The sequence below is a fragment of the Protopterus annectens genome, chromosome 1.part1 (assembly GCF_019279795.1).
Source record: "Protopterus annectens isolate FY-2018-M chromosome 1.part1, PAN1.0, whole genome shotgun sequence".
Taxonomy (NCBI): Eukaryota; Metazoa; Chordata; order Ceratodontiformes; family Protopteridae; genus Protopterus; species Protopterus annectens.
The window spans coordinates 1,135,705,768-1,135,720,767 of record NC_056726.1 but is presented as its reverse complement, the minus strand read 5'-3'; the positions used below and the strand labels follow the sequence as shown (position 1 = coordinate 1,135,720,767).

The 15,000-nt window shown below is 42.1% G+C and overlaps 1 protein-coding gene across 1 annotated transcript in view; it reads right to left on the bottom strand.

Moving 5' to 3' along the window:
* The window catches only part of LOC122815721 (deleted in malignant brain tumors 1 protein-like), a 787,040-nt gene that overhangs the window by 481,311 nt on the left and 290,729 nt on the right, over positions 1–15,000 (bottom strand). The window lies entirely within an intron of this gene.

Genomic DNA, 15,000 nt, shown 5'->3' with positions numbered 1-15,000 from the left:
GAACTTTTCCATCATAAAAGTCTGCTTCCACAATCACACCCATCTGTATGTACTCACTGGGCAACTAAATTAAACTGAATGTCCTGTGACATATCTGAACCTCCAGTACCAAGTTAAGCCCACAACTTATATTTTTCTTCAATAAATGCCAGCAATATTTTAATATACTATGTGATAATTTAGTTGTCAAGAGAATATAACCCCAAGAAATATTTTGGTTATGTAATTTGTTCTGCTAGTGCTATTTTTGGCTAGCTGCAACATGTTAAGGATGGTGCAGTGGTGCAGCGGTTTGCATTGTCATCTCACAGAAAGAGGTTCTCTGGTTCAATTCTTGGCTGGGCTGCCTTCTGTGTGGAGTCTGCATGTTCTCCTTGTGTTCATGTGGATTTTCTCCCTGTGTTCTGGTTTCCTCCCATGTTACAAAGACATGAGTCTGGAGCATTTCTCCTCGGGTCTCCCCTGAAAATTGGTTTGTTACAAGTGGGACTTTCCCAGTTAACAAATGTTAAAAAAAAAATGTAACTCTGCCAAATAAGTGCTTTGCATTTATGTCATCAAAAACAAATCAAAAAGCAAAGCAAAGTTATCAACAAAAACTCAGCAAGTAATATTGTTGTTGTGTCTTTCGGCTTTTCCCAGTTAGGGGTCGCTACAGCGGAACTCCGGTCCGCTAATGATTGGCAGTAGATTTTTATGTGCCAAGTTGCCAGCCCATGTGAAGCATGAGACATCATTTTAGTAGAATAACATTAAGCCAAATTATTAATGTGTAGAATCTTGAAAGTTAACAATTATTGAGAAACCTCTTAGATCTAGTATGAGTTATATGATTATATATAACTGCTGGCTTACTGAAACACAGCTTAAGAAAAACTCATTCCTGTGCTGTAACTGTAATACCTGATGATCCTTCCTAGTTGTGTAAACAGGCAGCCTCTCTCTCTTATGTTCGCACACTACTTCATCCATCTGAGTTCTGTTCATATTGTAGCTTCTGCCTTTTTGTGTTCACAGTCATGTTAGATATATAATAAGTTGTAATAAGTAATTTATTTCACACTGAAGACACTTTAGGTAAATATGTATCAATGCTATTTCAGGAAGGAGCCCGGTCTTGTTTGAGCAAAATACACTATGCACTGCCTTCCTGTTTTATATGCATGTGCTGTGGAAATATTCTGATGCTAAAACATGAAAAATCTTTATGATGTCAGCAGGGCATGAGCTAGCTTAAAGGTTCAATATCATTCTCATGTCATGCGGGTTAATGAGAATTAAACTAAATGACACTATGTTTATTAATGGCTGTGTCCAAAACAAGCTTAAGGATAAGCAAGCACCACCATGAGGCTTAATCACTAGTCAAAGAAATCTTTTCCCAGTGAGTGGAAACAAAAATCATAAAGCTGCAGGGAAACATCGATGATAAGCACTTTTCACCTGAACAATGAGTTGCTTCAGTATTTAAAAGTATCAGATTACTGTCATAATTTATGTGTAGACGTGTGTGTGAGTGCCTGTTCATTTCTACATGCAGGCATGAAGATGCGTGTGAGTTTGCATTTGTATGATATCCAGAGCTTAATCGTGCTTTAGACTGATATCTGAGTAGGCAGGGTCCTAAACTTGATTATGCAAGTAATAAAAATGAATGTGTAAATGAATGAATGAATTTGAAAACTCAGAAAACATGATCTCCATTGCCAAAATCTTTCAAAGGCTCCCTACTGCAGTTCTGGGACTTGTAAGTGCAAGTTGCAGAATTATAAAACAGAAGTACAAAAATATGGCAAGAGCAAATGTTCAATGTCACTGTCCTCCTTTGATTTTTTTTTTTTTGCAGAATGGCCAAGCCCCCTTGCAGGCTCCACATGACAGGCATGACCTGTATAACTCTGATCACACACACACACACACACACACACACACACACACACACACACACACACACACACACACACACACTCTCTCTGGTAACCTCACCCAGAGTAGTGCTCGGCCTCTTCTGTTCCTCATGTTGCTATTGCCGCCATTAATCCCAGCTCCGTTTCAGGGCTCGCTGTATCCCCGCCTGCTGCTGCCATTAATCCCGGCTCCATGGGCTCGCTGTACCCATTCCCTGGCCCTCTTCTGTCTGTTCCCCATGCTGATGCTGCCATTAATCCCGGCTCCGTCTGCCTCTTCTGTTCTTCAGCTTCGCGGCTTGCAATTCCCGCCATTAACTTAACCACCAGCCAGCCGGAAATAATGATGCAAGCTCCTTGAGCTCAATTCCGACTGGCTGGCAGCCTGATGGTGCTGATGTCATTGCACATGTGATGACGTCAGCTCCGACAGCGGGATATTTTAAAAATTTAGAAAAACAAAAGAAAAAAATCGGAAATGAATGGGTGCCACTCGGGAATCGTGGCACCCCTTCATTTGGACCCCAAAACTCAGTAAAAACCGAGTAATTCAGAATGGTTGGGAGGTCTGCTGAGGATGGATGCAGAGTATATTGGGAAAAAGATGCTAAGGATGAAGCTGCCAGGTAACAGGAAAACAGGAAGGCCTAAGATAAGGTTTATGGATGTGGTGAGAGAGTACATGCAGGTGGCTGGTGTGACAGATTAAGATGCAGAGGACAGGAAGAAATGGAAACAGTTGATCTGCTGTGGCGACCCCTGACAGGAGCAGCCAAAAGAAGAAGAAGAAGACAATGAAACATTTTTAAACAAAAATATAAAATGTATATTGTAATAAAAAACAAACAAAAATAAAAAAAAACATGTAGATCATTCTCTAAGTGTAAAAATGCCCTCCAGGTTGAGTGCTATCAGGGAATTAATGCCCTTCCAGAAGTGGTAAGACCTTCAACCTGCATCATGAGGCCTCACAACATCATTGTGCATTCATTCCCCGATGCCAGCCTGAGGTCTCACAACATCATTGTGCATTCATTCCCTGATGTCAGCCATTTGTTGAGCATTATTACTTTTGTCAGCCATTAGTGTTGATGATGCCATATTAGCTGCTGTCTTTTTATAAACACTGAGTCTTGTATTTCACCATTTAGTGAAGTAGCATGGCATTTAGCATCTCTGGGGACATGTTTACCTTTTGACTGTACTTAATGCTTTATACTTGTTCAAACTTCAACATATCCTGTTTAATGACTTACTGTATTAATTAGTTTAATAAATATACAGTAGTGAAGTGTTTTTGTTGATTGTGCAGCTCTCTTTCTACAGAATAAAATTCAACACTGGAAGATATATGTGTGATGATATTAAAACTTGACCAAACACATATCATGTAGCTGCAAAACATGGATTAAACAAAGTGCATGCATAGCACCGAATGCAGAATTCTTGCTCTTCAAAGTCTTAGCTCCTTAAAGCTTATTCTTTTTTTTTTTTTTTTGTTCAAAAAAATTTTATTAATTTTTTCCAGCTAAAATATGATAAACTTTTATATTTTAAACAATTATAAAATAAACTATTTACAAGTGTACAAACAGCCTCAAATAAAGTATGAATAAGGAAATACAATCAGATAATACAAATTAAGAAAGTTACACGTTAGATGAGGTCGTTATACTTCCTAACCTCTTCGGTTAAGTAATGCTGAGTCTGTTTTAAGAGTCTCAATAAGAGAGAGGACTTTATCCCAAGGATTATTGATCCATTTCCTAGGAAAGATTCTCATTTCTTTGATTCTTGTTTATTCTTGTTTCCAGCAATGCAACATCTTTCAACAGCGTTAGAAAATCCTCAATAGTTGGTTCATAGGTAGGTACTAGGCTATCTGGCCAAGGGCATTTATAAGCCTAGCCAGAATGTGTTGGCTTTCGCCTCCCTTTTAGATTAGTTTCCTAAGCCTCTGTCCAGCAGGGCCACTGCAGTGATCCCCGGGGTAAATTTCCGACTTCCCATCCACTCGTCAAGATTTCTCTTGAAGAGAGTTAGTGAGGGGCTTTGCCTAACATAGATTGGGATTCTATTCCAGAGTGAGGGAAGTCTCTGGGACAGGAATCTATCTCTCCAGCATGTCCTATATATTGTTGTGCTGAGGTTTAAATCCCTAGAGCATGTGGCTCTAAGAGATTTGGTTTTCTTGAGGTGGAGAATGTCCATTAATTCTGGGTTAGACATAGCCTTGTACGTCAGGCAGAGATCACCTCTGAGTAGGCGGTAAGCAACCAAGTAGAAGTGGAGTTTCTTTAGTCGAGCTGCATTGGGCATCTGTTTGAGGCCCACGATCCTCTTGGTGAGGTACTTCTGTGGTCTTTCCAGCTGTTGCAGGTGTTAAGTAAGGTACATTCCAAATGGGGCATTGTACTCTATTATGGGCCTGATGATTGATGAGTAGAGGGGCACAATGACCACTCTTGATATAGATGTGAACTCTTTCATGATTAGGTGGGCTACATAGAAGGATTTTCTAACCACTTTGGCAATGTGATTATCAAAGGAGAGGTTGCCATCTACTTGGGTCCCCATATCCCTAATTACATCTTCTGTAGTTAGTGGATTACCACCTATGTGGTAGTTTGTGGGAACTTTGTTTTTCCCAAAGGGGATGACTATGCACTTTTTGGCATTTAGCTTGAGGCCATGGTTCTGACACCAGGTATTCATCTCTGTGAGACCCTTCTGGAGGATGTCTTTGTTAGCTGGAGAGTCAATTATGGCCCCCAGTTTGCAATCATCTGCGAACTTGGTCAGCTATAGTCCTTCTGTGCTTGCCTGTACCTCAGAGAAGTATATACCGAACAGGAGGGGTCCCAGGACTGAGCCCTGTGTGACGCCACTTGTAACCGGTTTAGAGACGGACATGGCACCTGCAACTCTGACCATGTGAGTTCTATCCATGAGCCAGTTGGCAACCCATCTTGTGACATAGGGGTTAATGTTCAAGCTGGTAAGCTTGTGTATAAAGTCAGAGTGAGGAATGGTGTCGAAGGCCTTTGCGAGGTCCAGGTAGGCTATGTGGACTTTCTTTCCCTCATCTATGGCCTTGGTAACTGTTTCAAAGAAGTCAACTAGGTTTATGAGGCAAGATCTGCCTTTAACAAAGCCGAATTGGGTAGGGTCCAGTATCTGGAGGTTCCCAATGTCACTGTTAATGAGTTCCATGATGATGCGCTCCATAGCTTTGCAGACCAGGCTAGTCAGGCTTATAGGGTGATAGTTCCCAGGATCCGTTGTGGCACCACCTTTGTGGAGCGGGATAACTGTTGCTGTACACCATTCGTTGGGTACATAACCTGTGGTAAGGCTGAGTTTGAACAGTGAGTTTAGGTGAGGGTTTAGTTCATTTTGGAGCTCGTGTAAGACGCAGCCTGGGATACCATCCGGTCCCATTGATGCTGTGTTTTTGGCTTTGGAAAGGACTGTTTTCACCTGTGTGTCTGTGATGTCTGGGGCTCTACATTCTTCTGAGATGGACATGGGCCCTTTTGAGGGTGGGGGGGGGGGTAAAATTTGCACTGAACCTGTCAGCCAGGATGTTGGCAATGTCAGTTGGTTCAGTGTATTTTTTGCCATTTTGTACTAGCTCAGAGCAGATCTGAGTGTTGCCACCTAGATTCTTGACATAGCTAAAGAAGGCTTTGTGATTATCTTTAGAGTCTTTGGCAATTTTTCTTTCGAAGCTGGCCTTAGATTATTTTATGAGGGATCGTAGTTTCTTGCTAATACTGATCAGGGATGCCTTCCCTTTTTGGGAGTTTGCTCTATCATGTAATAGTTTCCTCCTTCTGTTGTATAGCTTATTTATGGCCAGGGTCCACCAGACTGGTTTCCTCTTTTTGGAGGAATGAGTCTTGGTTTTACTTGGGATGGCTCGATCCATGCATTCCTGTAGGTGCTCATAGAATGCATTTGTAAAGGATTCTGGGGTTTGGACAGCATTATCCTTTAGCAAGGGGGCTTTGAAGCTTTCCACCTCAGTCTTGAGAAGTGTGAAGTTTGCTTTTGAAAAGTTTTTTACAGTGGTTTACTTGACTGGGGGTGGGGTTGGGATGTGGATGCCCAATGTGATTAGTTTATGGTCTGATCTTAGCAGCAATGGGTTTACCTCTGGTGTGGAACATTGATCCCCCATGTTGGTGATGATCAGGTCCAATATGTTGTCACCTCTTGTGGGAGTGGTGATCAGTTGTTCCAGGGTGTTTGATTTTATAAACTCTAGGAAGCATTGGGCAAAAGAGTTAGTACTTGAGTAGTTTTCCCAGTCAGTGTCTGGGTAGTTGAAATCACCCAATATCATGGTGTTTGGTAGGACCTTTATATTTTCCAAGGTTCTCAGGAATGCTGAATGGGGGTCCTGAGACAAGGTGGGTGATCTGTAGCAAGCTACAATCTGAAAAGCAGCTTTGCCCACTGTTAGTTGCACATGGATGGTCTCAGAGGCCTCATGCTGTGCCACTAACCTGGAGGTGTCGATATCTTTCATGAAAATGGATACACCCTCGCCTTTTGTATTTAGGTTCATAGGTTCATGCTAAGCTATCTGCCCTAGGGCATTTATAAGCCTAGCCACAGTATGTTTGGCTTTTGCTACCCAGTTTAAATTAATTTTGCTATGCCCTTTTTCGAGGTTAGTATACTGTGCCTCTGTCTAACAGTGACACAGAAGTGATATCCGGGGTAAACCTACGATCTCCCATCCATTCATCAAGATTCCTCTTGAAGAGAGTCAATGAGGGACTCTGCCTAACCTGGACTGGGATTTTATTCCAGAGTGAAGGGAGCCTCTGGGTTATGAATTTGTCCCTCCAGCATGTCGTATTTATTTCAGAGCTGAGGTTCAAGTCTCTCGAGTGCGTAGTTCGATGGGATTTGGATTTTTTGAGGTGCAGCATGTCCCTTAATTTCGGGTTGGACATGGCTTTATACATCAGGCACAGATCGCCTCTGAGCAGGCGATATGCCACTGAGTAGAGCTGGAGTTTCTTTAACCGGGCAGCATATGGCATCTGTTTGAGCCCTTTGATCCTCTTCATGAGGTACCTTTGGGGTCTTTCCAGCCGCTGCAGATGTTTGGTAAGGTACATCCCAAAATGGGCATTGTACTCGATTATGGGCCTGATGAGGGATGAGTAAAAAGGCATGATGACCTCCCCTGATCTAGATGTGAATCTCTTCATGATTAGGTGGGCTATATAAAATGTTTTTCTAACCACTTTGGCCACGTGGTTGTCAAATGAGAGATTGCTATCAACTTGGGTCCCCAGGTCCCTAATTACTTCTTCTGTACTTAATGGATTACCACCTATGTGGTAATTTGTGGGCACTTTATTTTTGCCAAAGGGGATGACTATACACTTTTTGGTGTTTAGCTTGAGGCCATGGCTCTGGCACCAGTTGTCTGTTTCTATGAGGCCCTTTTGGAGGATGCTTGTGTCGGCTGGAGAGTCGATTATGGCACCCAGTTTGCAGTCATCTGCGAACTTGGTCAGCCACAGTCCTTCCATGTTGGCCTGTACCACCGAGAAATATATACCGAACAAGAGAGGTCCCAGGACTGAGCCTTGTGGGATGCCACTTGTAACTGGTTTGGAGTCTGACATGGCTCCAGCAATTCTAACCATGTGGGTTCTGTCCTTGAGCCAGTTTGCAACCCATCTAGTGACATAGGGGTTTATATTTAAGCTGGTGAGCTTATCTATAATGCCTGAGTGGGGTATTGTATCGAAGGCTTTTGCAAGGTCCAGGTAGGCTGTGTGGACCACCTTCCCTTCGTCAATGGCCTTGGTGACAGTTTCAAAGAAGCCGACTAGGTTTAAGAGGCAAGATCTGACCGTAACAAAGCCGAACTGGGTAGGATCCAGTGTCTGTAGGTCCCCAATATCTTTATTTATGAGGTCCATGATGATCCTTTCCATAGCTTTGCAGACCAAGCTAGTCAGGCTTATGGGGCGATAGTTTCCAGGGTCAGTTGAGGCACCACCTTTGTGGAGAGGGACCACTGTTGCTGTACGCCACTCTTTGGGTACATATCCTGTAGTAAGGCTGAGATTGAACAGTAGTTCTATGTTTGGGTTTAGCTCTTCTTGGAGTTCATGTAGGACGCAGCCCGGGACACTATCTGGTCCCATTGATGCTGTGTTGTGTGCTTTGGAGAGGGCGGCTCTTACCTGAGCATCTGAGATGTCAGGGGGGCAGCACTCTGCTGGGATAGATATTTGCCCTTTTGGTGAGGAGAGGTGGGAGAAGTTTGCACTGAACCTGTCAGCTAGGATGTTGACAATGTCTGTGGGTTCGGTGTATTTTTTGTCATTTTGGACTAATTCTGAGCATATCTGGGAATTCCCATCCAGGTTCCTAACATAACTAAAGAAAGCCTTGTGATTATCCTTAGTGTCCTGTGCAATTTTTCTCTCGAAGCTGGCCTTAGATGATTTTATGAGTGCCCATAGTTTTTTGCTAATACTGATCAGAGATGCCTTCCCTTTTTGGGATTTTGCTCTATCATGTAGTAGCTTCCTCCTTCTATTGTATAGTTTGTTTATGGCTGGGGTCCACCAGACAGGACGTCTGCCTTTGGAGGATTGGGTCTTGGTTTTATATGGGATCGCATGATCCATGCATTCCTGAAGGTGTTCATAGAATGCATTTATAAAGGATTCTGTGGTCTGGGCCGTATTTTCCACAGGCCCGGGGGTTTTGAAGGATTCCACCTCGGTTTTGAGGAGTGTGAAATTTACTTTAGAGAAGTTTTTCACTGTGGTTTTCTGGGCAGGGGGTGGGGTCTGGATGTGAATATCCAGATGGATTAGTTTATGGTCTGATCTTACCAGTGAGGGATACACTTCTGGTCTGAAGCATAGAGTCCCCATGTTGGTGATGATCAGGTTCAGTATGTTTTCCCCTCTTGTGGGAGTGGTAACAAGTTGTTCCATAGCATTTGAGTTTATGAATTCTAGGAACTTTTGGGCTAGGGTGTTGGAGCTAGAGTAATGCTCCCAGTCTATGTTTGGATAGTTGAAGTCGCCCAATATAATGGTGTTTGGAGAGACCTTCATATTTTCCAGTGTTCTCAGGAAGGCTGAGTGGGGTTCCTGGGTTTGGGAGGGTGGTCTGTAGCAGGCTATAAACTGGAAGGCAGTTTTACCCACTGTTAGTTGCAGATGGATAGTCTAGGATGCTTCGTGCTGTGCCACCAACCTGGAGGTGTGGGTATCTTTGATGAATATTGATACTCCCCCTCCTTTTGTAGTTCAGTCCAAGTTTTGGGGCTGAAAAGCATGGTATGAGGTATAACCTGGTAATGCTGGGGTGCTCTCGGGAGCCATGAACCAGGTTTCTGTTACTGCACAGATATCAATGTTCTCCATGCTAAGGAGAGTTTCGAGTGCATGCATCTTGAGGTTTAGACTTCTGCCATTGAGTAACATTACTCTTAGTTTCTTATCCCTTGTGATACCTATGGAGGTGGGATTGTCTTTTGAGCCTTGCCTAAAAAAGGCACTATGGGGGTAGCAATTGCCTTTGCCAATATCTGAAAGCCCAGGGGTGACAGGTGCAAGCTGTCCTTAGTGAAGCATTGTGGCTTGTTGAGCATATCATCCCAGGCTGACAGGCATTGGATCCCCTTTGAATGACACCAATACTTAAGCCAATTGTTGAAATTGATCATCTTGTCTTCATATTGTGGCATCATTCTTGGTGAGGGTAAGATGCTACTCAAGGTCAGGGTCATACCGGCCTGGGCTACATGCTCAAAGAGCTCCTCTATGTCTCTTTTCGTGTAGTCCAGGGAGGTACGTCTCAGGTCATTCACACCAGCATGGACAATGACTGAGTCATATTTGTACTTGCCTTGGAGTGACCTGAGTGCTTGTGCTATGTGGCGGATCCTAGCGCCCGACAGGCTGCTCACCGTGACCTTCTCCTTGTTCAGCCTGGTGAGCGGGACGTCAGTGTGCCTGACGATAGAGTCACCTATTACAAGTGTATCAGGTGTGTTGTTTAGCCATAAGGGCTGTGACTGTTCGGCACACTGGCTTTATGAGATATGTGTTGCACGTGTTTTGTTTTGGGGTAGCAGTTGCTTGGGTGTCTGCTTTGGAGGTCTCTGCTGCTTAGGCAGATCTTTATTTAGAGCCTCCGAGTATGTTTTTGTGTGATTATGTGTTTGCTTTGCTGTCGTGGTAGGTCTATGTGAGACTGGAATTGTAGTGAGTGTGGTTTCCTTCTCCTCCTGACAGGTAATGCCAGTACTGAGTTGAGAGAGCTTAGCCTCCAGTTTGGCTATATGGTTGCATCTCTCACATGTGTTGGAATTTGTTGGGAGGAGGAGAGGGTTGTCTATGTACATGAGGCAGTTGTAACATTGCCTCAAGATTCCCAGATTCAAAAGCTGGACCGGAGAGGAGATTGACAACTGACCTTTGGACATGCTAGAATAGTATTGGGAATTCCTTTATAATTGAAAACTAGGGCCAATGGGGAACAAGGTACTCAAGGGGAGTTTGTGAGGGTGTAGTGCTTTTAATTTTTAGTGATGACTTATATAATTGCTTAGTGAGCAAGTGCCAGGTAACTTAATTGCAATGTGTTACAGGTAACTTAAATACAAAAACGACAAACAGTAACTTTCTTTCAGGTCTGGGTTTTGGGGCCGAAAGGTATGGTATGAGTTATAGCCTGGTAGTGCTGGGGTGCTCTCTGGAGCCTTGAACCAGGTTTCGGTTACTGCACAGATATCGATTCTCTCCATACTGAGGAGTGCCTCGAGTGCATGCATTTTGAGGTTTAGACTTCTGGCATTGAGTAGCATTACCCTCAGTTTTTGGTTTCTTGTGTTGTTTATGGAGGTGGGTTTGTCTTTTGAGCCATGCCTAAAAAAGACACTATGGGGGTGGCAAGAGCCTTAGCCAGTATTCGAAAGCCTAAGGGCGAAGCAACGTGCCTTGTCGAGTATTTCATCCCAGGCTGACAGACACTGGATCCCCTTTGAATGACACCAATAGCTTAGCCAATTGTAAAAATTGATCATTTTATCTTTGTACTGTGGCATCATTCTTGGTGAGTGCAAGATGCTAATCGGGGTCAGGGTCATACTGGCCTGGGCTACATGATCAGAGAACTCCTCTATGTCTCTTTTCATGTAGTCCAGGGAGGTATGTCTCAGGTCGTTCACACCAACATGGACAATGACAGAGTCATATCTGTACCTGTTTTGGAGTGACCTGAGTGCTTGAGTTATGTGGTGGATCCTGGCACCCAACAGGCAGCTTACAGTAACCTTCTCCTTGTTCAGTCTAGTGAGTGGGACGTCAGTATGCCTGACAATAGAGTCACCTATTACTAGTGTATTGGGTGTGTTATTTAGCCTTAAGGGCTGAGATTGCATGGCACACTGACTTTGTGAAGTATGTGATACCTGGTTGTTGTTGGGGGGTGGAGGTTGCTTGGATTTCTGCTTTGGAGATCTCTGCTGCTATGGCAGATTTTTGTTTAGAGCCTCCGAGTATGTTTTTGTGCATTTATGTGTGTTGTTTACTGGTGCAGATATGACTGGTCTATGTGATACTGGTAGTGTGGTGCAAGTGTTTCCCTTCTCCTTATGACTGGCTGTTCCAGTCTTGGGTTGAGAGAGCTTGGCCTTCAGTTTGGCTGTATAGTTGCATCTCTCACATACATACATGTTTGTTGGAAAGAGGAGAGGGTTATCTGTGTACATGAGGCAATTGTAACATTGCTTCAAGATGCCCAGATTCACCAGCTGGACTGGAGAGTACACCTGAAGCTGCCCTTTGGAGTGAAAGAAGAATTCCATTTTCTTGAGATACATTTCTTAGCAACTGCCAAAATAGTTCAGAGAAGATAAAGGTCTATTTTTTCATAATAGTTTCATTTGCATTCAAAAGAATTAATAACTTTGACAAATGGAAAGAATCTGTGAAAATAGCTTGTAGAAAATCATCAATATCATCCCAAAATTTCTTAATGAGTAGACAATCATACATGATATGAGACCAGTCAGGTTTACATTTTATTAAACATCTCCAACATGTTATATCATCTGATTTGTTAAATCTGGCTATTTTGTTGGGAGTATGGAATGCTCTATGCAAAATTTTCCATGAGAAGATTTTCCAAACTTGTGTATTGGAAGTTAATTTAACAGAATATAAAAGATTAGATTTATTCTTATTTGTTAACATTATAGGATGATCTTTCAAAATAAAATTCCAAAACCTCTGATTAGGAGTAGCTTTGTAGACAATATTGATGTTATATACTTTTGAAGTTAAAATTTTCCAGTTAAAATTATTATATAGTACTTCATGTAGAAGAAATATAAATTTAGGCATATATTTAAAAGAGGTGCTATTTATTGTTCTGCATAGATCATGGGCATAGAGAAGTAGGCTACTAAGAGCCAACCAATCTGAATTTGATAAATCAAATGTGTTGATTAATTGACATATATCCATAACTATCAAATTTCTCATACATTGGTACCAGCATATAACTTGTTTTGATTTCCATGTATTGAGTACTTATATGAATGTTATTGAAGAAGTTTTAGTGATTCCAAAAGGATATAATAACTGTAACCATAGTTTAACATCAATATTATTATGTACAAAACTCCTAAAGGTATTGTAAATATAATTTATATAATTAAGATTGGTAGGTTTAGTAATGTTATATTGCAAGTTAGTACATAGACTATGGAAACATTTATTATTTTGTTCATTTAGTTGTAATTTTTTTGTTAGCCTATTTTAGGATCTAACCAATTTATAACCATTTTGAAAACGGAAGCTTTAATATAAGATTCTAAGTCAGGAAAATGTATTCCTCCCAGTCCCCATGGCCTAATATGATTTAGGAAAGCTATTTTATTTCTTTTTGGGTACCATAGAAAGTTTATGAAAATTTTATTTAACTCCTTTAGCAATTTTTTAGTGGGTATTATCGGAATTGCTAGTGCGATATAATTTATTTTTGGAAGTAAAATCATTTTTATAGGTTCATAGGTTCATACTAGGCTATCTGCCCTAGGGCATTTATAAGCCCAGCCAGAATGTGTTTGGCTTTCACCACCCATTTTAAATTTATTTTGCTATGTCCTTTTTTGAGGTTAGTATACTGTGCCTCTGTTTAACAGTGACACAGAAGTGATACCCGGGGTAAACTTACGATCTTCCATCCACTCATCAAGATTCCTCTTGAAGAGAGTCAATGAGGGACTCTGCCTAACCTGGACAGGGATTTTATTCCAGAGTGAAGGGAGCCTCTGGGTTATGAATCTGTCCCTCCAGCATGTCCTATTTATTTCAGTGCTGAGGTTCAAGTCTCTCATGCGCGTAGCTCGATGGGATTTGGATTTTCTGAGGTGCAGCATGTCCATTAATTCCGGGTTGGACATGGCTTTATATGTCAGGCACAGATCGCCTCTGAACAGGTGGTATGACACTGAGTAGAGCTGGAGTTTCTTTAACCGGGCAGCATATGGCATCTGTTTGAGCCTTTTGATCCTCTTGGTGAGGTACTGTTGGGGTCTTTCCAGTTGCTGCAGGTGTCTGGTAAGGTACATCCCAAATGGGGCATTGTACTCAATTATGGGCCTGATGAGGGATGAGTAAAGAGGCACGATGACCTTCCCTGAACTAGATGTGAATCCCTTCATGATTAGGTGGGCTATATAAAATGTTTTTCTAACCACTTTGGCCACGTGGTTGTCAAATGAGAGATTGCTATCAACTTGGGTCCCCAGGTCCCTAAATACTTCTTCTGTACTTAATGGATTACCACCTATGTGGTAATTTGTGGGCACTTTGCTTTTGCCAAAGGGGATGACTATACACTTTTTGGCATTTAGCTTGAGGCCATGGCTCTGGCACCAGTTGTCTGTTTCTATGAGGCCCTTTTGGAGGATGCTTGTGTTGGCTGGAAAGTTGATTATGGCGCCCAGTTTGCAGTCATCTGCGAACATGGTCAGCCACAGTCCTTCCGTGTTGGCCTGTACCTCCGAGAAATATATACCGAACAAGAGAGGTCCCAGGACCGAGCCTTGTGGGACACCACTTGTAACTGGTTTGGAGTCTGACATGGCTCCAGCAATTCTAACCATGTGGGTTCTGTCCTTGAGCCAGTTTGCTATCCATCTAGTGACATAGGGGTTTATATTTAAGCTGGTGAGCTTATCTATAATGCCGAGTGGGGTATTGTATCGAAGGCTTTTGAGAGGTCCAGGTAGGCTGTGTGGACCATCTTCCCCTCGTCAATGGCCTTGGTGACTGTTTCAAAGAAATCAACCAGGTTTAAGAGGCAAGATCTGCCCTTAACAAAGCCAAACTGGGTAGGATCCAGTGTCTGTAGGTCCCCAATATCTTTATTTATGAGGTCCATGATGATCCTTTCCATAGCTTTGCATAACAAGCTAGTCAGACTCATGGGACGATAGTTTACAGGATCCATTGAGGCACCACCTTTATGGAGAGGGACCACTGTTGCTGTATGCCACTCTTTGGGCACATATCCTGTAGTAAGGCTGAGATTGAGATTAAATGTATAATTATTTAGCAGTTTTTAAAGTGTACAAGTGCATATAATATAATTTTAATGGAGTATAGGTATTTGAATCGGGAAAGCATTATGCAGTTTACTGATATACAATGATTTTTAACAGAGTCATTTTCTTTTTTAAAAAGTTCATTGAAGTAAATTAAGGATATTAATTAAACAATTATTCAATATGCGACATGGTATAAATTTGGTGTGTTGAAACAGCATTATGTATTCTGAAGAAGTTCGCAAGGACGAAACCTAGGTCAATAAAGAAGTGTTTGCTGCAAAGTTCGTGTGGTGGCTTTCCGTTACGTTGGTTGGACATTATAAGTATATTTTTACAGTTTCGGGGTTGCTTCATCTCCTCATTGGCATCGACAACTACATCTTGCTGTTTTTCATTCAAGTTGTAATTAAGTTTTTTGGTTACATATCCTGTAGTAAGGCTGAGATTGAACAGTAGTTTTATGTTTGGGTTTAGCTC